The sequence below is a fragment of the Tympanuchus pallidicinctus genome, unplaced genomic scaffold (assembly GCF_026119805.1).
Source record: "Tympanuchus pallidicinctus isolate F22 unplaced genomic scaffold, pur_lepc_1.0 scaffold2, whole genome shotgun sequence".
Lineage (NCBI taxonomy): Eukaryota > Metazoa > Chordata > Aves > Galliformes > Phasianidae > Tympanuchus > Tympanuchus pallidicinctus.
The window spans coordinates 26992377-27017112 of NW_026294721.1; the positions used below are offsets into that span (position 1 = coordinate 26992377).

General features: G+C 35.2%; 1 long non-coding RNA gene across 1 annotated transcript; it reads right to left on the reverse strand.

The window, feature by feature from the left end:
- Positions 1-1083: 1083 nt before the first annotated feature.
- Positions 1084-24530, reverse strand: LOC128080406 (uncharacterized). Its single transcript, XR_008206666.1, has 3 exons — positions 24324-24530; positions 10758-10833; positions 1084-1234 (listed from the first exon to the last, which is right to left on the reverse strand). It is a non-coding gene; the product is annotated as an uncharacterized LOC128080406 (long non-coding RNA).
- Between the last annotated feature and the right edge of the window lie 206 nt (positions 24531-24736).

Consider the following 24736-nt stretch of genomic DNA (forward strand, 5'->3'; position numbering starts at 1 on the left):
GGCTTGAACAGTGGGTCCAGGAGAATCTCATGAGGTTTCAACAAATCCAAGAGCGGGGCATTACAGCAACCGCCACTACCTATACAAGCTGGGGGACAAAAGGATTGGGCACAGCCCTGCCAAAAAGGACTTGGGAGTGCTGGTGGATGGCCAGACATGTGCCAGCAATATGTTCTTGCACCAACTGTATCACTGGCTGCATTAAAAGTAGCATGACCAGCAGGTCAAGGGAGGTGAACCTGCCCCTCTACTCTGCACTCCTGAGGCCTCACCTGGAGTACTGTATTCAGATATGAAGTTTTCAGTACAATAGAGAAATGGACTTATTGGAGTGCATCCAGAGGAGGGCCACATTGAATCAAAGGAATAAAAATGAAGATGTCCTTCGCAAAAACTGTGAAAGAAGGCGTAACAGACCAGAGAGAAATAATATAGGCCTATCAGTGGCAAGAAATAGCACAAAAATCTGAATTCTATTGCTCAGAACAGATGGAGCATGCAGCCATCCACAAAACAGAACATAATTCTACTCAAATATAGTAAGCAAATCTTCCAACTCCAGTCATGGATCAAAGGAAAACAAAATGTAATTCAGAAGGTCAAAAAGTTAGTGAGTTTGTAACGTTTGGAAAGAAAATGATTTCCTGGCACCAGCTGAAAGAATTACAAACTCTAGGAAAAAGAACAAGTTTGTTAGTATGCACCCAGAACATTGCCTAGAACACACTGTTTGATTTTAGTTAGAATTTAGTTAGATTAGTTGGATTTTCTTTTAAATATAAACACTGAAATATTAAGAGATTATTTGAAGAAATTAAGAAAAAAATGAGAAAAGAGAAAAAACAATCCCTGAACGAAGTAGATTAGGCTACTGAACTGTGTGCTAGCATGTTGATCAACATCTACAGCTCTCTGTGCAAGACTGTTACGTTTTGTATCACTGGGTATGTTTGATTTGGCTTTTGGGTATTTTTGTTTTGTTTTGGTGGGTCACTTTTTTTATCATGATATTAAAGAAGATGACAGAAACATGACTTATGGTAAGAGTCTTTGGATCAAATGAATTTTTTTATATACCTTAGGAAGATATGCCAAACTTCCTGTCTCTGTTGGTTTCGATCTCCACTGAATCTAGCAAGTTCCACTGTTGCATTCAAAGATTTTTCAAATGCTCTTGTATATTAGACATATATTTCAATGCTTCCAACAGCAAGAGAAAAATTCTTCACTACATCTTCTTTCTGCAGAAATACCACAATTACTGTACGAAAGAGAGCTTTGTTATAATCATGGATGTTATTTTGGCTGTTATTATCTGACCTTACTGTCAAACAGTAAATAAAGCAACTGCTCTTTTTGTAGAAAGATGTAGTAATTATTGCAAAGCCCTTTCCAGTAATACTAACATGAATAATGGCAAAGGTAGTAAAAACCTAACTGAAAGCAATTACAACAAATAGAGCTTTTTGTTAATTTATTGATGTCTCTGTAAGACAACGGCACTATGACTTATATAATTAAAAAATAGCACTCATTTCTGGAAATATTCTTAAATGTAAGTCTTACAAGCTAAAAGTACAACAAACGCTTTCCAACTCATTATCATTCACTTACTGTTATTCAAATGGTACTTGCTTCCTATAGATAAGGATGACGTAATGGCAAAGACCATTATTTCCAGTCATATCTCCAAAGACTGACGTTTAATATTTTATTTTGACTTATCTGCAAGAGCATAAGTGTCTTCAAGTATTAAGGAAATAGTTGATCTTGTTGAGCGAAGACAACAGGTATTCAGTAAAGATAAAAGACTTAAGTTTTGAAGGAAGATTTTGGGCAGAGAAGCCAGTGGTAGAAGACCTTTTTCTCTAAAGCGCCAGAATTCCTTGAGGTTATTCATCACTTCTGTTTGACCCATGAATTGTCAAAGATTCTGTTCATTCCCATCTCAGAGAACTACAAAATATCTTTTGTTCTACCCTTGTTAATCAAACACTGTGCAGCAGTTTATTTACTAAAATTTCAGATGGCAGACAAACTACTCACATAAACTATTCAGTCAGTACATTTACAGACAGACATCTGCTAAGCGTAATAACAGTAATTATTATCAACGTGAATTCTATCAGCTATCTACAAACACAAATGCCTAAAATTTAAGGCTACCTCATTAACAAAATGAATAGCTGTCTAAAAGGTCTTTAAATACTACAGCCAGTGGTTACAATTTAGTACATAACAGGTTTTTCACCTTTCACACAAATGTTGTCATCTTGCATTTCAGAATGCCTACATAAACCTTCTATTACTACTAGAGACAGTAATAAATCAGAACTCTTTTTGCTGGGGTTTAAAGGCAAGCTTTATGTGTCTTTCTCAATTTACACCATCTAAATAACTTGCTTAAATGTTTAGAGGGAAAAAACCTCTAAATCAGGTTTCACTTCTTTATTATGATTCATTTCATTACACACACAAATCCTTCACATGACCTAATAAATGATTCACAATAAACATTCAATTATTCAAAATTTTAGTACTATTTTCTTCATCTACAAAACATACTGTTTACTTCCTGAAAATATATTTCATATTTAGAACAGAATATTCTGCTTACCCACTTAATACTTCGCATATCTTAAACATTCATTGCTTTGGTAAAGCTGGGAGTTCTCAAAAACCTAAAACTACTCAATCAGGGAGTACAGGAGCTGATCTCTTCACTCTGGTGACAGTAACACGACCTGAGGGAGTAGCATGGAACTGCACTGGGGAGGGTCTTACTGGATATTAGGAAAAGGTTTGGAACAGAGGACAGTGGGGCCCTGGAGTAGGCTCCCCAGGGAAGTAAGTAGTCACTGTACTAAGCTTGCCAGAGTTCAAGAAGCATTAGACAACACTGAGTCATATGATCTGATTTTCAGGTGGTTCTGTGTGTAGCCAGGAGTTGGACTCAATGATCCTTATGAGTTCCTTTCAACTTGGGATATTTTATGACTGGAAATGAAAAACATCTTACAATACTTTTGTCTTCATTACTTCAGCTGCATCACAAAGCAAGATCTACTTCACAGTAAGCATGAAGACCATTATACAAAATGGCAAGTAAAACAGCTTAGACATCCTTTGGCTGCACACTGAAGCTAAAAATTCCCATAGCAATCACAAGACTTATAATGGTTATAGTTGCTATAAACACTCAGTGATTTAGGAGAGCTGCTTAAAAATATTGTCTAAACTTACAGAGGGGATTTGAATGCCTGCCTTCACTCCAAGCAAACATCCAGACCACTGAACTGTTAGAACTGGGAATGAAAAAAAGATCATCATTATCATCTCCAAGCTTGTCTTTTGAAGCGCATTAAGAGCATTCAAACCTAAAAAAGAGCTCTGTAAATTAAAGCAGCTAAGATTCCTAGGATTAAAAACAAAAATCCTTGTCTATTTCAAAAGATCAAAAAAAAAATTTAAATATGGCTTTTCAATAAGTTATCAGCTACAAAACATTACTTTTCAGCACAGTCACAGTACTTACCTATACATTTACACAAGTGACATACAAGACCTGAATATTATACTCATAAAAATCCACAAAAACAGAGGAGATCCACTGTCGCTGGAATGCACCACCTCACTGTGCTCTCATCACTGTTTGGTCTCCTTAAGTGTACAACAAGCATCAGTGAATGTCAATAGGTGCAATTTTTTTCTGCATAGAAAAATTCAGTTACATACCTTTGCTTCATTTGCACTTCCATGTCAGACACCGTTTTGTCAGACTGCCCCTCAGCTGCCATCTGTCAGACAGCAACATAATGGAATGGAAGACTGGTAAGGAAAGGTCAGCCTCTACTGCCATACCACCAACATCCACCTTTGACACCACAGGCCATGATAATAAAATAGGAGGCATTACTTTTGGAGCAACTGTAGCACATTTCAGAAACAAGAAAAACAGGCAAGCATCAAATAAAGACTAAGGCTACTCAAAGTGGAAAAAGGAACAGAAATAAATGGATTTTTTTTATAAAGCCAAAGATTAATTTTGAGCTTTACTCTTGAGTAACTGATACTGCAAAATATTATACTGTATTTGGACTCCAATATACAAGGTGCATCAGACCCTTAATTAGCATGGTCTGTTAGTGGCAAAAAAAAAAAAGTCAACTGTTTTATTAAACAGAGCAGACATTTGCTGCAGCGTACATGGCTGCAACACACAGTTTGCTTTTTCATATTCAGATACTATTTATCTGTCCTTCGAAGATTATTTAATTCATCATCCCACATTCACAGTTTTACCAACACTTCAGCAAAGCATGTTCTCTCAGTTGATCTATGTGTTGTTGCAGTACCAGTGCATTTTTTATGCATAATCCATTTCTTAGGGACAAGAGAATGTTGTACTTTTTTTTTTTTTTTTTGTATTAATCTCCAAGACCACGGTAAACCTATCCAACTGCATCCTAAGCAGTTTTTACATACCTCGAAGACAACTATAAATTTGTCATGGTGTTAATACCACTGCATTTCTTTAACTGACTTGTTCCAGAAAGTGAGAAGAATGTTGCAACACTAGTGAATAGCTCCAGAACTTACAATTACTTTATGCATATCTGTGGTCTAGCTATTATTTAGAATTCAGTTCTTTTTTTTGATGCCCAAGCTTAACTCTAATTAAACATTAAACTGAGGCTTAAGATGATCACTTTCTTAGGTTACCCAACAAGTGACAAGCATGTGAGTGTCACAGTTCTTTACTATAGAAACATAAAAGTTAATATAATCTTCCAGATTTTCTCCAAATTCTAACTCGCGTGAAAGAACGCATGAATGTATGTGCACACGCACAAACAAAAAAACATCTTAAGATTCCAAAAAAGATTATTTTTGTGTTCTTAATTTAACACTTCATGTACCAATCAGGAAAGCAATTATGAAATAATTTCATCCACTCCACAGTTTCCCAGAGACAGAATCAAGTACATCCGAACTTCCCAGACTTTGTCAGGAGGTCAGAGCACATACTTAAATTGAATCAAACAGACAACTTAAGAATCGTGAATTAAAATAATTTGCGCACTGACTTTGCACAGTCACTCAGACTTCTACTACTTCTGGCATATATGAAAGAAGTTAAAGTGCATAAAAACAAAAACTTAAGATTGAGGGAATTCTCAGTCAAGTAGGAAAGTTTCTCCAAACATTTTAGGTAGACATATTTCAAGCCTGAAGATTTGTCTGAAGTCCTAGCACTTCACAACAAACTCTACCTCATCCCTACATTTATTTATTTATTCTTTAAACACACACATCTCTCTCCTCATCTCAGTTTTTCATATCCCAAATCAAACAAATAGGCAGGGAAGTTATTGGAACAAAAAGGGAACCTCCCTCTCAAGTAAAACTGCAAGAAAAAACGTATACTACACATTTGTTGCACTCTGTTACACAGCACACGTTAGCTGTATGGGTTGTAACTTAGAAGTCTTCAACAGCGTTATGACTAGTCAGTGCACTCAAACTGAGATTAAAAAAAAAAAAAAAAAAGTATGCATATGCCACCACTTCACTAAGACAAAGAAACCAATAAAGAGCACAGCCAGCTGAGACAGAGCCAGTCAAGATAATAGTAGCGTTTTGGTAGGTAAGATTTTTCTTTAGTTCAGGATTTTTCTCTGTAGAAGTACCAAAGAAATTCTCACAAGCAAGGCTAAAACTGCTTGAAATACCACCTTATCCATCAGTTATCAAACACTAGGAAGGGAACCTGGGGCAATTTGAGAACAAACTCAAGAACAATCTTCTCATGTTTCTGTACAGACAATTTCTACAAGGATTAGTCTTCATTAGTAACTATCAGAAAAAAAAAAAAAAAAAAAAAACAGGAAGAATCCACATCTAAACTACATTTCACCTTAAGGAACCAACTTGTAGTCATGCTGCTTCTCATACTATTTTCTCCCTCAAAAAGCTAATCTCTCAGCTCAGACGATCCAACGTGTTCCCCTTGAACTCAGGCCATGACAGTAAGAAAAAGACAGTAAAATTTAAGTTGCTCCACTGAAAGGATTTTACTTCTCTGATCAGTGATTGAGAAGTGACTCTTCACAAAGACAGCATTTATGAAAGTAAATGAGAGACATTTAGGACTGGAAAGACATAAAAAAGTGTCATCTTACCACAGGCTTCTTAACATTCTGGAAGGAAATGGATAGTTTCAATGACAGATTGAAAGTAGTGAGAGTGAGATCAAAGTTATCTTTTACCAAAAGAACTGCAGAGAGAACAAGGCTCTGCAGTGTACAGGGCAATGGGACCAAGTCAGGCAGCTCACATGTGAATTAAATGAACAAAGGTGTGATCTAATTAAGCCTACTCCCTTTTTTTTTTTTTTATTCTTTCTCTATAGTCAGAGTAAAAAATTAGCCATTCTTTTGCTTGCTTTGAAAATAAAGCTAGGAATGTACAGTAGTTTGTGAAGTTTGGTAGTAAGCAGTTTACTAGATTTATACACATGCCAAGATCACTTTAGGCTAGTAATCTGCACATTTGCTGGCTCATGGAACTTGCGGTTGCACAGCTACTCTTCCTATCTTGTAATGGGATCTGCACAGCAGACTCTTCTGCAAAGCATCTAAAAAAAAGTTAATTTCTATGTAAGCAGATCTTTTTACTGGAATAGGCTTCATAGTCATAAACTGAAAAGTAAAAAGCATCTGTAAGTAAAGGACACTGGACATATTCACAGAAAAATATACAGAAAAGGAGGAGAAACAAAATTTAACTATTTCGTTAAATATACTTCTGGCTACATTTAATGGTTTACAGTTTCACAAAACTGTCATCAGATTCATGGAGTAACACCCTCTTAGAAATTACCTGTGAGTTTTGCCTGAAAAACCAGAAGATATTTCTTTTAGGAAAAACAGAAACAAACAAACAAACTTCATTATGTGTTTAAAATTCATCTAAAACGGAGAACAGTTTGTTTCTTCAAAGAGCTGGAAAACAAATCAGCTCCAAATTATTAGTGCCAGCATTCACGAACTAACATTATTAGGGATACCACTGCCAAACATTTTACATCTTTCATAAAATTCACATGACAAATGAAACACACCAGATGAAATTACACTAGATCAAGGATCACAGCTGACAGTTATTTACTTAAACATTTTTCAAGAGAGCAAGACTTTAAATGACCTCTCAGCAAGTACTTAATGGTTTGGCGGCACACAGTATCAACCATTACAAATGTTTAGGAAAGTTATTGCACAGCAAAATTTTTAAAGATGGCTATAATAATAGAAGCACAGATGTCACAGGGAAGAATACTGTAGATTCATACAAACACCAGAAAAAAAATAGAAAATATATTAAAATAATCAAGGCTTAAAAGCTGTGTTACTAAAAGGCATCGCTTGGAGTTGCATGAGTGCAAAACAAAATTGATTTGTGGGTATCTCTGTTCTCATTGTTTGTTACTAGTGAAGAAGAAAGAAAAATAAGTGGAAAACTGGGCCATTTCCCTAATAAAAGGAGAAAAAAAGAGATGTCTTTCTGAGATTCAGTATCAGAAAGGGTCTTGAACAGATCAATTAATTCAACAGAACAGAACCAATGCACACTATGAAACTCTAAAGATAATTCAAAGTTTTGCTGGAATCACTCATTTCTGCTGGAGTCAGTGTAAAAACTTTAGCATGGAAGACACAAATCTTTTTTCTGGAGGACAAGTCACTGTTTAGTTCGATGTTGATGTTAATGTTACTAACATGAATAGTCTTGACCATGTGACTTGTTATGTATTGTTCCCCTGTCTCTTCCTCAAACAGGTGCACTTCTACACTGAGTAGACACTAAATAAAATAGACTACCTTGCACAGTCTAGTCCTACAACAACTCTGAAATATTTTAATGCATATTTTATTTCCATCTGATTTCCAGCAATAATTCATTACTAACATGGAAAATCTCCATATCCCACTGCTGATTGCAACATGCTGGCATTTACTGGGAACTCTTTAAGCATATCTGAAAAGTTGCTAGTGCCTTCCTGCAACAGCAACAAGGATCACACCCACTGCTGCAGATTTTTATGAGTGGAGCATGTAGAGTCTTGTTCATCACTAGTGAAAATGCATAACTAATAATGGTGACCATGTTGAAAAATAGGTTTTTTTAGCTGAGAATTTATCAAATAATATTACTGTGCTCCTTGAATCTGTCATCATTTCTGGGGAAATAAATAGGAGGCATTACTTTTGGGTCAAGGTAGGTGCTTTGAGTGCAGCCTTACTGAGATGCCACTTGCTCCTTGCTTCCTAATGTTATGCATTTTTCATAAGAAGTAGTATTTTTAAATGACCACCCACCAGCCAAAACCATTTATCATCTTTCTATGAAAATGTTGCCTTTAAAAATTAAGTAAAAAGATTATAACTATTTTACAGTAAAGCCCTAAGAACAGTTAGCATCTTCCTAAAGAAGAATATACAGATATATTTATTAAACACCTGACAGGCATTTTCTCAGAGATTTTTCTCTGCACAAGGGTAGTAATTAGATATCACTTTTAAAAAGTATTTTAAATACAAATGTATCTTCCAGTAGATTAACCTTAATATACTTCATTCTGATGCAGAAACCATAATGAGTACCTAGAGGTTCATAATTTCCTCTGATGCATAAAATTGTGAAAGTAGTATGTCACAAATATGATTTCATAAAGAAAAAGAGCAGCTGCCATAGTTAGGATCTTGGTAAATGACATATAAAGGAAGAACTTATTCTAGTTACGTATTATCCGCACTCTTATCTTTATATACATGTGCACATAGAAAATCTCACTTTCATCCATTACTAAGAGGGAATATTAATCCATGAGAGCTGGGAATTTTCAACTTACTTATCAGTTTTATCAACCCAAAATAAATTCATCTTTAATTGGTAAAGCTTTTAAGTGTTTCAACTTATCTCATTTTCTGAAGCTCTAAGCTATCATACAGTGCTGCCATTTGTAAAAGAGTTACTTATAATCTGCAAGCCTACTAAATAAATAGATATTTTATAATGACTTGTGAATCTATACAGAATCGGATATAAAACGTGGAAAATTCTCAATTTCTTTCATTTTGAGACAGACAGAAAAGCCCACATGAAAGAAGATCAAATTGCATTACTAGATTAAAATTTATTTTAATACTTGTTTATCTGTAATTTATTCATAAATGTTGAGATATATTTTACATTAGCAAAATATTATAATTTTATTCAAGTTTTTATGTGAGGGTATTCAGTATTACCACAAAGATAAATCCCCAAAATAGAATTTTAAGTAATATTTGGCTTTATTATTAAAGCTGACTGGCAATAAATGATGATGTGTAGGAAATTTACATTAAGGATCACAGAATCACAGAATTGTAGGGGTTGGAAGGGACCCCCAGAGATCAAGTCCAACCCCCCCGCAAAGCAGACTCCCTACAGCAGGCTGTGCAGGTAGGCATCCAGGGTGGCCTTGAATATCTCCAGAGAAGGAGACTCCACATTTGTGGGCAGCCTGTTCCAATGCTCTGTCATCCTCACCGTAAACTTATTTCACATATTGGTGCAAAACTTCCTATGCTCCAGTTTATGGCTATTTGCCCTTGACCTGTCCCTACAGACCACTGGACGTGGCCATCCTCTTTCCCTTTCTCTCCTATATTTTAAATATTTATAAACATTAATAGGATGCCCTCTCAGCCTTCTTTTCTCAAGGCTGAACAAACACAAGTCACCCAGCCTTTCTTCACAGAAGAGGTGCTCCAGGCCCTTTATCTCTGTGACCCTCTGCTAGATTTTTTCCAGGAAATCTCTGTCTTTTTTGTATGGAAATGCCCAGAACTGGATACAGTACTCCAGTGAGGCCTGACTAGGGCAGAGTAGAGGGAGATGATCATCTCCTTTGACCTGCTGGCCACACTTCTTTTAATGCACCCCAGAATCTACTAAAAGATCTACTGAAAAATTAATAACATTGACAAAGTTCCTAAAAAGCACACTTGGTTTCTCTTAAAACTAATATTTAGAAAGAAATGGCTTCTTCTGATAGCTTTTGAACTGCTCCAAATCAGAAGCTGTCAGGACAAACTCTATGGTTTTATACAGTCTACCAGATGTTAGATAAAGTAGGTACAAATTACATGCTGAATTATGAGTTCAGGATCTCCACTTGGTTCACATGATTTCATTAGAAAAAATAAAAAGGTAAATACAAAGATCAGTCTAGTTATGTGTGTAGGAACACAAAAACCTGCTCTATATGCAAAAAAAAAAAGAGGTGCTGTCTCTTTTCCCTGTGTTGACAACCTTTGACTCAGCTCCCACAGCACTGTACCACAAACGGATACTCTTTGCTTTCCACCATTATTCTTTATACTCAATAATTATGCAAAGTTTGACAGAAAAATAAACAAATAAATAAATAAAAGGTGTCTCTTGTTACAAAACACAGAGTATTAGAAAAATTTGCAAGCTATCTCTGAATCATGACCCAAGACACCAATGGGGCCCTATGAAAAAGATACAAGATATCATTCCAAGAGATGAATCAGCTTCAGAAATATGAAAAAAAAAAAAAAAAAAAACCACCACAGACAACTCAGTGGTACAGAAATGAATAAGCCTGGGCCAGGACCTTGTTGCAATACTTAGACACAACAAACTGCTACATCCATTTGCTATTAAGACTTTCATAAAAATCACAGTACCTACCAGCAATAGCCTAATCAGTATCATCATCTCCAAAGTGGAATGGATCTGCTGCTTCCTTGCAACACTGAATAGCTGAAAAAAAAAATTTTTTTTTAGATATCTGCTATTGGGTTGATGCCAAAAGGCATAGAATTGCATAGTGAGAACATGCTTCAGTTAAAAATATGCTAAAGGAAAGTAAAACATCTTTATCCACTGCAAACATACAGGTACTTCAGGCAAATGGAATAAAAAAATATGTATTAAAAATCTTTTAAGCTACAGTCTCTTTAATCTTCTTCCTGCTCAAACTGTGAATATAAAATGAAGCGAATTATTCATCCATGATTCTCTGTATCGGATTTGTTACTTCTTTTTTCTCATATTGTTTTTCCTTTATCCTTTTTACCAGAATTTTGATGAGTGACTTGTAGAAGCGAAATCACATACAAAGGCATTAGGGAGGGAATAGAGTAAGAAGTAAATTAGGAAAAAGGGGTGGCAGCTAGACATCCCAAGCATGATCAGGGCTCAGTTGTACATTTTATAAACATAAAATAAGAAGTAGCCTTGAAAACTGTATATTGCATAAAGACAAATAGATTAAAGGTGACAGAAAACAAATATTGCCATAGCATTACAAATAAGAAATAAACATGAAGTCACACCAGAATACTGCATTGAAGTTAAAATATGACCCTGAATCCCCAGAGTCTGTCCCAGTGGTTCCACATAAAATAGAATATTCAAATAAACACCAGGAGAAATACCTTTTTTGTTCAGTGGAAAGAAATCTCTTTTTAGGATTTGACAGTTTTGTTTAAATATGTTTGTATTACCATGCAGCTCACAGATCGGCATGGCATCTTTTATGAAGAATACACTTTTACAAAACAGTATATTTTGCCAGAGGTGGCATAAAATTCTCTCCTCGATCACAGGCAAGGCAAATTTTAAGTAATACAGTCCACAATGACTCTTCAGAAATATGTCAATGTTGAGATCATTTAACAAAAACCACAAAAACATAAATACATGCCTTAAATTAGATGTATATGGTTAGATATTGATCATGTAGCCTTCATGTACATAATGCATTCTCCCATTTTCATTTAAATAACCCTACACCAGCATCAGATAATCAGCATACCTTCAGTAAATGTTTCATCTCTTCCCTCAATCACAGCATTTTCTGAGGCTAACTCTACATTTTTTTCACAAAGCAATGCAATGTAAATATTACAGATGGCATAGGATTGTTTTCCCTTCTTCTTTAAGAACTCTGTATCTTCTTTGTATTTCTCTATTCCAGTAGCCTAATCATTTTTCAGCAGAAATTGGGATGACTGGATTATCCGGTAAAACAATATGAAAAATAAATCCATGTAAGTGACTTAGGAGTGTAAGAACTGCTGGGCCACAAGAATTATGCTAATAAGAATGATATTAAAAGTGTAACATTTTCATGGTCTGATTGCTTATGTCAAATGTGGCATCCCACGTTACATATAGCTCAATATCTGAAATGCACTGATTAGACAATTAGTGTAAGTGACAGTCTTCAACACAAATGTGTACTCAGTAACTCCAATTAGCAAAAATCAAGTTTGTAGCAGCTGGGTATCTTGTAGATGAGAGAGAATGTGCATTCTTTGGTGCTGAGGGCAGACTAGAGTTCATTACGTACACAAACCAGCCCCAAAAATATCTCAAGTTTCTACTGTTTTGATAAAAACAGAAAAAGTATGGCACATACATACACATATATATGTATGTATGTAAGAATGGAAATAATGATTACATGCATGTTGATACTAATGTCTTTGAGGCATAGATTTATACGGTTATTTTGATGTTAGTTTAGTCTTTCCTTCTACATCAAAACACAAAATGTTGTATCACATTTCAATATAACAACATAGAGGAATGTGAGGATTAACAGTAGATTTATCACAGTGTTTCGTAAAGAATTATGTTCTCCTTACTCCATGCCAGTTTTTACTAGTGCTTTACTGCTATCTAGTGCCTGATTCTCTCCAATGCCTCCTAAGTCAGGAAATGGTTCACACACAGCAGCTAGAAGTGCTGGCATGCCACCTTCCCGGCAACTCCTCCTCTAGAGACCCAACATTTCTTGCATTCAGCACACAGGTACAGCCCAGCAGGAGAGGATGCTTCTCTTCTTTGTGGACATCAGAGTTCCCTCTCTCTCAGTGACTGAATTTGCTTACTTCAGGAAATATGAACTGTTATTTGCTGCAGACTTTCTCCAAAGGTTTTTTTTTTTAGCCCTTCAGTTAACAACGTGTTATTAGACTTATGAACATCATCAACACAAATAGAAGAAACAAAAATTCCAAGGAAAGTAACTTATCATAAAGTAAATAATCTTCCATTAAGCCACAATTTCCTGCTAGAAATAAAATATTAATAAAAAAAACAAAAAAAAAACAAAAAAAAAACAGTCGTAAGCCAGAACATTGTGTATCAAAATATACATAAAAAAATATATTCCAATTAGTGGACTATCTTTTGAAAACTGAAGAGCTGTTACAATAATCCTAATAAGGAGAAATAGCATTCTTTGTTTAGCACTTTACAAAATGTCAAAATGTGAGTATAAATTTTCATCTTATTAAGAAACCGTTCTGTATAATATAATATCCTCTCAAAGTTAATTCTTGGTCTGTATCTCACACAGTATGAGGTACAAAAAGGACACTGAGTTTTCAGATTAGATTATCAATGGCTAAGAATCAATATGAAAATTAGAAAGTCTATTTGCTTAACCAATCCACATTCTTTTTCCAGTTTTCAAGACAACCAATGCTCTAAATTGGATTTTGTTTAAATCAGATCTATAAAATTGGATTTTAAGGAAACCTGAAAAGACAAAACTTAATTGGCTTAGGCTGAATCATTTTCTTTTCAGATGCATAAAACCACATCACTATTTCCTGAAATAAGAAATGTTAGATGCACAGTTTGGTATTGTGCTATTACTTAAAGTGTAAGCTAATTGAATAACGTTACGCATTTAACAATTACTGCATTTTAAGCTGACAGCAGTACAAACTAAACAATATTTCAACATTCATAATAAGTAGACTCACAGTTCATAGCATTTTTCCTGTGTTCTAAATCAGAAAGGTTAAAATAGCCCAATATCAATCATAATTCACGAAACTAGTGAGAAACTAGGGAGCGCCCTATTAAAGTCAGCAGAAAAGTAAAGTATAACACTAAGACACAAAGAGCAATGCAGTTCTAGAAAATGCAAAGACAAAAACAAAAAAAGAGGTTCTTCATCTGCCAATAGTATCTTAGGAAGACCCAAGAGATCACTGAAGAAGAATGATTGAGAACTCCAGATTAACATGAAATAAAACCATTGAAGTGATAATATACAAACAACAGAAAATAAAAGCAAAGAGAATACACTGGTTCCTGAATATTTCTTACTTAATTATGCATCTAGCGATTTCATCTAAATGGTCCTGACACTGTAGGATAGCAGAGTTTATGAAGTTCTCAAACCACGTGAATTGAAAGATAATGTTTTTACTACTGCTTGCTGGATGTAATTGGTACCTGAAGGCAAAATGGTCATACTGTGATTCTGGGTTAAAATAGAAAATTTGTCTTTGTCTCACTCTCTTGCCTTTGATGAGTCACTCCAAGGATGTCACTGATGAGGTACATAAAATAGAGTCTATCAAACTCATCTTTGTCCTTCACAGATTTGTCATCAACACAAATATAAAACTGAAAAATCATAATACTATACAAATTTGATTATTAATAATAATATTTCAAAATCATAAAGATAACCTGTAAACTTCTTGCAGATGTTTGAGTCTTTCTACAAATATTCTATTCATGGAGACTCCCTTCTTTCCATGCAAGGTGTCATCTCCCTGCTCAATATACATTCAGTACATTAAGTGGACCTAGACATACAATATTATATCTGTGATTAGTGTTCTAAATAAACATTCACCAGAAAAACATGGTACATAAAACAGCTAAGAAATGTATACATATAACTGGAATTCCTCAGCTGTTCATTATGTGGTGAAAATACGGAGGATGGTACAAGGGGGAGGTTTCTTACCTGACTGTAGAAAACAGCACAATGTGATTAATACTGAATACTTTCAATAGTAATATCCATATGCAAATATATTAAAAGTAGGATCCTAGCTGCTAGCTCACTTGATCTCCCAGTCATTCTTTTATTCTTTTTTCTCTAAAGTTGAGCTTCGTGAAAAATTTTGGGATTTCCAAAAGCTCCAATTGTACATTTGGACACCCTCAAGCAAAAACTTTTTATACTCCCATGTGTCCAAGTTAGTCAGTAATGTTTTTCTGGTTGATATAATTTTGTATATAAAACAGAGCAGGTATGACATGACCTCTCCGGTGAAAAACGGACAACAAACACCAGACACAGCCGCTAACTGATGGTTAGACTATGCTAAACATCCGGTCTCCTCATAAACAATACAGAGCAAGCACTCAAATTTAGTTCTGTCTTCAAAAAGATGAACACTAAAATTTTATTATTTCAGGGCACATATTTTTTTCCCATAGCTTATTTTTGAGTCACATTTTCTAATTTCAACACTTTCCTTTTTTTGTGTGTGTGTGTGTGTGTGTGCGTGTATCTAAATTTATTACTTCTCTTAAAGAGTCTAGTAGCTAAATGTTCTTGAAAGTTAAACACAATCATAAAATATACAGTAAGCTCTAATGCCTATCAGTTTCCAAAAAATGCCTGGATGTCTGAGTTAAAGACTCATTCCCCTTCTATTCTTTGCAGAATGTCCATGTAGCAAGAATGGCTTAAATTCTTTTCCCAAGTAGTGTATTTAAGAAAATCAAGGGACTTTAAAGATCACAGAATCACAGGAGTTGGAAAGGAACTCCAGAGATCATTGAGTCCAAACTCCCTGCTAAAGCAGATTCCCAATAGGTTGCACAGGTAGACATCCAGACAAGTCTTGAATACCTCTATAGAAGGAGTCTCCACAATCCCAATGGGCAACTTTTTTAGTGCTCCATCACCCTTACTGTAAAGGAGTTCTTCCACATTTTAGAAGAAGAGCCCAGCCTCGTCCATTTGCCTCCTACTTCCCTTTAGGTGTTTATAAACATCTCAGGCTGAACAGACCCAGATTACTCACCCTTTCCTCATATGGGAGATGTTCCAGGCCCTTTATCCTCTTTGTGGTCCTCTGCCAGACAGTGTTTAGGAGAACCCTGTCTTTTCTGAACTGGGGGGCCCAGAATTGAATACAGTAGTCTAAACATGGCCTCACCAGGGCAGAGTAGAGGGGGATCGACCTTCCTCGATCACCTGTACCCTTGGACCAGGGCAGGAATACCTTCCACTATACAGGTCGCTCAAACCCCCAAACAACCTGGGCTTGAACACCTTCAAGAGGTGGGGCATCCACAACTTCTCTGAGCAACATGTTCCAGTGCCTCACTACCATCTGAGAAAAAAATTTCCTCCTAACTTCAAATCTAAATATCTTCTCTTTTATTTTAAAATTCTTCCCCTTTGTCCGAGTAGTTATGTACAGCATTACACAGCTACTTAGTCTCTCACACAATTATTCTCAAAGATGTATTTTTTATTCACACTAGGCAAAGAAATGATTACATTATTATAAAACATAATACAATCTAATACATTGGAAATATGTTTAATGTTTCTCATAATGTATATAATTTTTCTGATGCACATTTAGCATAATTACAGCAGAAACTACTCTGAATGACAAAGCATATTAATTAAGGAATTAAATAAAAACATTAATCAAGAATCCTTAATGAGGAGGAAGGAAAGAAATTACTTAGCCTCCACATTACCCTGTGGGGTCTCAGTTTGCAGTCAAAGAAAAGACAAGACATGTTAAGAACAGATGACAAAATTAGTTTTCCTAGTTCTGGCCATGTGGTACCAGAAGTGCTCTTGTAAATGCTAATTGCTGGCTTATAGTAATAACTATCTGAGGTAGTAGAATAGAGGATTTTAATTCAGAATGTGCAGCCTGCTTTTTGCTGTATTATGTCTTTGTACAATACTCTGTTTGATATTGTAAATCCATGTTTTAAAAAGTAAAATTGTCTTTCTTAACACCTATCTTACAATAACGCTACTTTCTGAGTGCTCTTACAGCCAACAAAGGATTTCATCTTTACAGAACTCATCACCAGAGTATAATTCCCCAGGGATCCAGAAACCAACTGGCTCCTGACAGCCGCAGAGGCTGACTTCAGGATTGGTAGCATAGGGGTCTTTGAGAGCAGTGCCAGTGCAGAGGGCAGGGCAGTTGGGGCTGTTGAACAGAATGTCCTATGGGAGTCCTCAGGTCAGAAGAGAAGCTGCAGAAATCAGGGAAGCCAGTGACTGCATGCACAGAATACCACTCTCTTTCTCCTGAACTCATAAAGGCTTTAGTGCTTGTATCTCTACCAGAATAAACCCTTAACATCCAAGCACAGCAAGAATTCTACTTACCTACCAAAGGCAGTTTGTGGGGAGTTATTTCAAATGAACCTCAGCTGGTTATAGATTATACTCTTAGTATTAAGAGATCAAAACCCAGCTGAGCAATTCCTGGTTTTCTTTCATTTTTTAACATATTCACTGCAAATGAATCCTCCTGCTTTCTCTTCCTGATCCTCCAGGCGCAATTTACCTGCAATTAACCTATCAATTCTACTTACAGATGACATTTACCAACATAGGCAAAGCTTGACAGAAAAGTCTATAAGCGTTTTGCTATTTAAAATATTACAAAATATTTTAAACATATGAAGAAATATGTATCTTAATGGCACACTTGACTTTTAAGCCTGTTGTTCAGCTATGCTTTCTCCATTTTCTGAAAAAGATTTGCATGGATTTATGGTAATAATACTTAATCCAAGTTAAGGCATAGAAATACTGATGAGCAGCTGACATATTTTGCTTTCTGAGTATCACTGCTTGGTTCAAGATGCTCACGAAATTGATGGATATCCTTCCCAGTCTGACAAGTCAGTCAGGAACTGGGAGAACTGTTCACCTCAATGCTCAAAATCACTTCTGGGCAAAGAGTGTTCTTTATTAACTATACACTTGCTATGACTATAGGGGCTGAGGTCCCAGTGTTTGTAGCACTATTTTACTTCCAAATCATATACTGCAAATAAATGTAATATATAAATATTGGCAGACTGAATATAGAGTAATTTAGAAGTAGAAAATAATGAAAGTCCGTATAATACTGAAAATGAGGGACTGTGTAGCAGATGTGACAGACAAGAGGCTATGAAAAATATTTTCCACTGCCTATTGGCTGAAATGCATGTGCATATGAGAATAACATCTCTTCAGATTCTCAGACTACTCGTATCATAAAAGCCCTAAAAAGGAGCACTTTAGAGTAAATATTTATTTCATCTACTCAGAAGTCAAAATAACATCTTTAAAGCCTTTTCTTAAACAAATTCAAAAATTGTATACTAATGGGCTCATAGAATTATCATTTGAAGAAGCATAGAGAAAACATATGTGCTATGTTCTTTAAAACCTCGCACAATGGAAGAAAGCTAAAAAAAAAAGAGCTTATGAGTTTGAACTGAGCTTATATTTAGAAATCACAGAATGACAATGTGAAAGAGATTGGAAAGTGCCCCTGAAAGTTACTTTATCCAATGGGTAAATGAGGCATCTGATAATAGCAGTATGGTGCTCGATACTAACAAATCTTATATTCTTCCATTTAAAATTATTCAAATCCTTTCTAACTACTTAAAACATATTAAAGATCGTAACAGAGAGGAGCTATTCATATCACATAAATGTAGCCATATAAGTGGCTAGTGTCATTAAAATGAGTACAAAGGCAAAGGCAAAGAAAAACATGAAAGATGATTTACAGCAGCAGTTTAACTTTGGTTCCTCAATTCATTCTCTTGTTCTCTGACAATAGAAATCCAGTTTCCAGAGTTATTCTAACTTAAGATCTAAACATTCAAAGGAAACACCAGGTAAGACAAATACCTCATTTTCCTAATTCCAAAATGAAGTAAGAATGTCATTTTTACCCATTACTTTTGTCAATGCATTTCGGTAGAGCTATAATAAAAGAGTACTACTCAGAATAAGATAGCCATTCCAGTGGTTCAGAAATATTCGTATAAATAATCCAGAGAGAAGAATCACATGACTAAATCACAGAATCAGAGAAAAATCTAGGTTGAAAAGAGCCTTACTTGAACTAATAATCAGTTCTCTGAATACTTTTCTCCCTTGTTCACTCATACAAAGAACACTTCTCTTTTCTCCTGGATGGTGAGTACTTTGCTAACTGCTCATTATAATCCTAAAGTAAACACTGGCTGGGGATCGCATGTGTTCTCTGTATAACCTCTGAGGCATCTGCCTGACTGAACCTTTATAAAGACTATTAAATACTTAGAATGTTAAATCAGTGAAATATACCTAGTGTAATAAAGTGTATTGAGAATGAACAAATACAACCTGCTTCTCGACCTGTAGAGGTAATTATAGCCTTCTGAGTGATCAAGAAATCTGTAATAATATTCTCTAAGTATTTTCCTAATGTCATTACTTAGGACAGCTCTCAATCATAAAAATTTGAAAATAAATCATTATTTCTATATATGTCATGCAGACTTTAAGCTGTGTATGACCACAAAGTCAATAGCAAAAAAATATTGAAGCAATGAGCTCTTTCTGATATCACATAAGCACTATTGAGACAAAGACTGGAAATTTACAACAAATATATTTATCATCCATCATGGTAACAGTGACTTAAGTTTCCTTAGATGAGACAGCTATGAGCAGAGTGTTGTCACATCATGTGAGGTAGATCTCTGAGATCAGAAAAAAATTGAAGACTTCACGTGCGTTTGATTAGAATGTGTGAGATACCAAGTGTGTAAGTTGTACAAAATATATGGATGTGACTACAAGATTCAACATCTTTTGCAGGGTTAATAGCATGTTACAATGGCAGGCTTGAAGAAGACTTTTTCTAAGGTTATTCATTTTTCATTATTATCTTTCTCTTTAAAAAGTGAAAGGTAAATTAAATCATGTTCTCATAAAAAGTTTATATAAATATTTAAGATGCCACTGATTCTGCTTTTGGGGGCTTGGCATGATAAAAACAAAAGTTACTAATTTTCACTTTTGAGTGGAATCTAATTAAATAGTTTATCAAAATAAATAATAAAGGTAACAGCCATTACTCTGATATTAAATCTTCAGCATTTGTTCTGTTTTCATTGTTATACTGTATATGTTTGTATAATTTATTCATCCTTATAGAAAATATTTATGAAAATTCAGATTCATTTAACTTCCCCTATTTAAGGATCACAATATATTAAAACGAAAGAATTATTACATTAACTACCTCTTTCATATTTAGTTTTAGGAAATAGCCTAGTAATTATGACTAATTTTCACTGAAGATATGTTGCTATACAATTTTTGAAGTATGAATGTAAAAGTGTGCTTAGCTTTTCCATATATTTACTGTGAAATTAATAAGTATTACAAGAGTGATAAATAAGAATGACATGAAAATTTTACTGACCCAACTGGATTACTTGGATAACTGAACGAAGTAAGATATGTAAAATCATCAGCGCCAAATACCAGACGATAAAGTTGGAAAAAAAAAAAATTATATGTACTTATGGGTAAGACCACCTCAGAACCTTTTTCATTTCTTCCTCTGAAAATCACCCAGCCTCATCAATTTGCATTAATAAATGAAGTAAAAATGAAGACACACTACTCCTATTTGCATCAACAACCTGTGAAGCAGCAGAGAATCCAACTGTATTGAGAGAGAACTTTGAAGTGTAAAAATATTTCCAAAACAGAAATGTTGCAGTGTCATGTAAAAAGAATAATACATATTCATGGTTAATATTCTACAGGAGTAATTCCATCCTTAGCACTATTTTCACTACCTTTTAGCATTGGAAAGATCCCTGTCAGGCTGAAATTTCTCACACTTATCCCCAGTCCAAAGGCTTATTTTAAAGTAAAAGAAGAAAACTTAAGTAACTAATTAAATTTTTGCAATATGGAAAAAGTTCTCATTTCTAATCTACTAAAACTGTTGCTACTACTCAGAAAAATTTTCCTTCCCCCACTGACACGAACTTGGCTGCTGAACAAAGCTTTTCAGCATGAACTCTTGACTTTAGGTTAGTTTGTATACATACCAAGAGCACTTTAAGTTACATAGTATGTGGTCAGTAAGTGTTATACTGAAACAGATGCCAACGCCACTTCTAGTAACAGTTACCTGGCTGTTTTGCCTTGAAGTCAATTCAAGTGATACTTTCCGAGTGAGGGAAGAGAAAGGAAATATGGGGCTAAAGCAACTAACTGATTCAGAGTAAAGGAGAAATTTATCCTGTCCTTGTGGAGACACTGTATCTGAAACTGCCTTAAATGAAACGCTTAAGACAGACTACATGCAGGAGATGGTTGTGGGCAAAAGATGACAAATTTAAGACAGCACGATTGAGAGCTAAGGACACAGCTAAGCAGGCAAATGCATAAGTTATGTCATCCAAAATGTGCAGACTTCTCATAACTGATTTTAAGAGGATCATGCAAGAAGAAAATGAGTGTGGACATGACATTCAAAATAGATGCAAGATTTTAAGAAAATTAAATCATATAACTTTTTATTCTGCTCTTCATCTGGATTTTATATATTTGTAAATATATCATTTAAATATTATATCCACAATTGAATAATTAACTTTATAACATTTTTGTTTAAACAGTACAAATTTTTCTCAGGCAGTTAAGTTGCTTATCCTTACCTTCCACAAATGTGGAAAGTAAAAACTTCATTAGTTGCTAAAAGAAATAACAACTTTGTTGTATTCTTTCTCACAAGAAATTCAACAATGATGAGGGCCTTTGCTGAAGAGCACAACGTAGTTCTGGCCTTCAGGAACAAACCTAGAAGATGAGACTGTGAAATAAAATAAATGTGAATAACAGCTCCTCTGGAGGGGAGCTCCCCCCTGTCACCGTTGTCGTCGTCGTCGTCGTCCCCATCCCCCTTCCCCCCTCCCCCCCCCCCAAAAAAAAAAAAGTTGCTTATACTATTAGTCTGATAGTTCCAGATGCAATCACCACCTGAAACAAAAAAAGCTTTGTGGAACCCTGGCATGAGAGACAAACTCTTGATAAGCTGGTACTGGCATCTTTTCTCTAGAGTTTATTCCAAAGTGCATAGAACAGTTATTAAGAGCCAGTACATTCTATTTTTATTCATATTCCACTGCATGTAAATTCACATATACCTATACCAAAGTAAATTTGTAGACTGCATTTTTGCATCAGTGATGATAAGAACCTTTAGATTTATAAAGCACAAGACTTCACCTAGATACTAATGTGACAGAACAGTAATGAGCTCTGTTGATCTAGAGGAAATTGAAAGAAAATAGGGCTTAAAACTAATAATGCTAAAAAAATCAACTAAAAGTTTAAAGAGGGTAAACGTAGTTTAACTATAAAGAAGAAATTCTTTGCTGTGATGGTGGAGAGCTGCTGAAATAATTTGCCCAGAGAAGTTTTGTCCTATCCCTGGAAGTGTTCAAGGCCAGGTTGGTTAGAGTTTTCAGGCAACCTGATCTTGTGTTCCCATCTATGGCAGAGGAGTTGGAAGTAGATTAAAGTCCCTTCTGATCCAAATCATTTGGTGATTCTATGATAATAAATCATCAAGAATGTTGTGATTATCCAGCATATGACCATGTCACTCAGTTAAGATATCTGGGAGGATTAATGGTTACTACAGTATATAACATGACAAAAAAAAAAAAAAAGTTGTTCAGTAAGAATGATGATACTTTTCCTCAAGCAATTTGCAGCTCTAAACAGTGCTAAACCCATATGCAGTTTTAGAGGGTCATTAAAAGGTGTGCTATTTCATGGAAACACACTTTTCAAATACCTATTACAAAAACAAGCAAACAAACAAACAAACCTCTCTAAATAAGTACTGAGATGAATTTTGAAGTTATTAAGGAGGAATGTAAGAGAATGGGTGTGAGTTCTACTCCTGCAAATGGAACATAATCCTGGTATTTGCAATGCGTGCCACATGCTTAACGCCTCTTGTAAATTCTGTCTCATGCTGTACAGGTTTGTGGCTAATCAAAAGCAAAAATTAACATTGAAAAATATCTGGAACTTTTGAGTATGTGCTATAGGCAAATGAATAGTCAATAGAAAAGGGGGAAATGTTATGAGGGCACCCTGGAATCTCTGAGACTACAGCTAAGGAATAAAGAAGGAATGCACTTAATATTCAACAGAAAGAATTACTGGTCATTATTTGTGCAGCTTTTTTATGTCTTCAAGATGCTAGAAACTCCATGTTAGTAACAAAGTAAAAACAAGCACCTCTGGTAGAATGTTAGGTGGCCTAACAGGCCTTTATCTTATATCTCCACAAATGATACTGTTTTCTGTAACATGTACAGCACAGCAATGACTGGGGTTGGCAGAGGAAATAAACGTAACAGACTTATACCTTCTTTTCCTTAGCCTGAGTTTTTCTAGTTACGTCAACATGCATCGGGTGCTTATTAGAAAGTTTTCTACTAACTAGTACTTACAGATGATGATGCAGAAGTGGTTAGCACAACATGATTTCTGGCCTTGCAAATATACCACAGAAAATTATGGCTTTCATTCACACTAAAAAATAAAAATAAAAAAAGCGTGCTGTTTCCAATGCACATGGAGTCCCCGGATATCAAAGACTCATTAAAATATGTTAAATTGCAGCCACAGAATGAGCTATTAGAATGCTATTTGTGCAAGCACAGCACCGGAAAATGAAGAACACTTCTTTAATGCATCATCACTGATTCTCATTTAGCAAACTCAGCATTTATGAAGCAAAAGAACTTCACATTACCAAATATCATCATAATCCTACCAGGTCTCCCTAAAGGGTAAAAACACACTCATGGTCACTTGCTTTCATTCCTTTTCTTTTAATGAACTTTTACTTAACTTTACTATCAAGAAATACAAAGCATTGAAAATATAGGAATTGATTTCCAGTTCTTTTCTCATAGAAAGGGTTCTTCCCAAACTAGACTTATTCAGGCAAGAGCCTCGCTAGATTGTCTGTTATTTTTTCCTAATTAGAACAAACTATTCGTTTCTTATTTACAATAAGTTATTTTTGCATAATGGAAGTCCTGCTGACCAACATTTCGAGTTGATAGAATGTCAAATTAATGTAAGGGCTTTAATAGTATTCCATTTTAAATTAAAATGCTTTATTTTTTTCACTCTATGAAAAATAAACAACTATACAGATTTCAAAGTGCACATATAGGAGGATATACACCTGCAGATCTCTTCATTTCCATTGACTCTCAAGACAAACATACTGAAGGCCCGTATAATCAGTGGATATTAAGATACTATAATCACAAAAAAGAAATAACAAGAGAGTTGGGCAAAGATAACAAGAGAGAATAAATGGAAGGCTTACCCTTATGCTAGGCTCACCCACAAAAAACACCAGAAAAGGGGATCTCCAGAAGAGATCCTTCCCCACTTGTAGCCAACTCTTAAATGGGTCTAGGAGGGGTGGAACCAGGCTCCACCCCTTCCAGCAGCACAGCTGAATTGCCTTCACCTGTGCTCCTCTGGCTGACTCATTGCTCGCCTCAGGAAATCAATCAGAGGTTCAGGCCGTGACTCAGCAGTTCCCACACAAGGCCACTACATTTTTTTAATTTTTTTTTAATATAAAATTAAAAATGCAACAAAAAAAAATTGAAGCTAACTTCAGCAGCTTCACCAAGTCGTGTTTAGGATGGCTTGATAAAAATGGAATAGAATCCAAGCTTTGACTGCTGTTGAATGTTCACATCAAAAGTACTTTCTTCAGCTGGGCTCTTT